This window comes from Citrus clementina, unplaced genomic scaffold (assembly GCF_000493195.1).
Source record: "Citrus clementina cultivar Clemenules unplaced genomic scaffold, Citrus_clementina_v1.0 scaffold_1, whole genome shotgun sequence".
Taxonomy (NCBI): Eukaryota; Viridiplantae; Streptophyta; class Magnoliopsida; order Sapindales; family Rutaceae; genus Citrus; species Citrus x clementina.
The window spans coordinates 16,263,656-16,265,666 of NW_006263303.1; the positions used below are offsets into that span (position 1 = coordinate 16,263,656).

At 27.7% G+C, this 2,011-nt stretch overlaps 1 pseudogene; it reads right to left on the bottom strand.

Moving 5' to 3' along the window:
• The window catches only part of LOC18054002, an 8,206-nt pseudogene extending 7,679 nt beyond the window's left edge, over positions 1 to 527 (bottom strand).
• Between the last annotated feature and the right edge of the window lie 1,484 nt (positions 528 to 2,011).

Genomic DNA, 2,011 nt, shown 5'->3' on the forward strand with positions numbered 1-2,011 from the left:
ATTCTTTGGGGTCTCCCACACATGGGTCCTAGACTAGGGGACCGTCTTAATACAGGAGCTCAAAGACAAAAGCGTAAAAGTAAGCAAAAGAAAAATGATAGGTAACGTATGGGAATTCGAAATTTAGAGTTTGATTTTGATATCATGTTTTTTTTTTTTTTTAAGTAACACTTTGATATCATGTTAATAATAATATTTTAAATAAGTCTTGACATATATACACTATCAAAATAAAAAGATAAACGGGTCAGAAATTGTTAATTATTATATTACGTACCTGCAAGAGCTGCATGCACCGGTTCTCTACAGGAGTTTCTTATGTGCAGAACAAGGCTTTGATTACAAGAGGCATTGAAATCTTCAACAGCAACTCTCTGTTCTTTACCAATACGTGAACGATGGTTCAAAATGGCTCATATAATGCCATTAACTTGGTTGTTTCCTGGATAAGTTGCTTCATCGGTTGTTGCCTTTGGTGTCAATACCGATAGCAATAAGGCTAAGAAAGTGATAAGAGGAGGATTCATTTTACTTTCTCTGGGGAGGTTCAACTGTTGGTTTTCAGTTCCTATTTATACGTACATCTCCTGTAGCTTTTGGTTCAAGTTTTTTCTTTCCTTTGTTTTTCCATTTTAGTCAAGTCAACTTATTAGAAAATATCATTTTCCCGAAAAGTACAAAGAAAGTGCACAGATGACTCCAACCTAATTAGCCAATCTCAAACTATCTTACCTCAAGCTACCAGTGTTGAGAATTCAATTCAATATATTCAATTCGTCCAATCCACAAAAATTTGATCTATAAAAATTTAATTTGTGGATTAGTAGATTAAATGAAAATTTAAAAATCTGCAATCAATGAATTTGATATGAATTTACTTCTGTTAATTTTCTTAAAAATTTGCGAATCCGCAAAAAAAATTAATTTAATAAAAATAAAACTTATAAATGTGGCATTACTACTTACTACAAATAAATAAGTTAAAATATAATTACATTAACATTATATTATATCTTATCCAATAATAATATAAAACAAAAAATAATTAAGTAACTGAATAATTAAATAAACAAATATAGCTTCCTAAACAATTAATTTTATTTAATTTTCATAATTTTAATTAATTTTCATATATTGATCCAAAAAAATGAATTTTGTTTTCTTTTCAGTGTGTTATATTTTGAAACTTTGAATGCATTATTATAGTTTTATTTAAATAATTTATTTATTTAAATCTTATTTAATTTTGAATTTGATCGATAATAAAATTATTTTTATATTATATTTTTATTTAATTAGTTCATGGATTGCATAAAATTAAAAAATTTTAATTTTCAAACCAATCCACAAAATAGTGAATTGGATATAACTTATGTCAAATCTGCATCCAATCCGTAAACATATTGATTGGATTTTTATCGAATTTCATCAATCCATGGATTAAATTGGATAACAAATTTATAATCCGCATAAATATGAATAGGATATGAATTGATGTGCAATCCACAAGATCGGATCTTTCAACACCCCTACCTCAAGCTTTGAACTGCTATGATAGTAGTGTCTATCTACTAAGACTAGCCAAATCTATAGTTGTTAATTACTAAATTTGACGGGTAATAAGAAATTCCAAAGAATACGTCAATCACATTAAGCTAATTGTAGATTTATTTTTATTCAGCCTAACGGTAACTAATTTTTCTTTCAATTTTTATGGACGAGATTTCAAACTCTAAATTTTTATTTTTAATACAAGAAATTTTACCAACTTAATTAGTCGGTACTAGCAATTAGTTATCTATTTGTTTTTAAAAACGGACGAGTCAAAAGTATTGTCCTAAATAAAATAGAATCCACATATCATATTTTCCGATAAATTGTATTACCTTGGACATCACTCTAGGTTTTCTCCGAAAACAGATCGGTGTGGAAATTTTGGAAAGCTAAATCATGTGCTCTCATGTTTTGACAAGTGTAAAATATTTGGCTGAATATCATTGGCTAATAATTA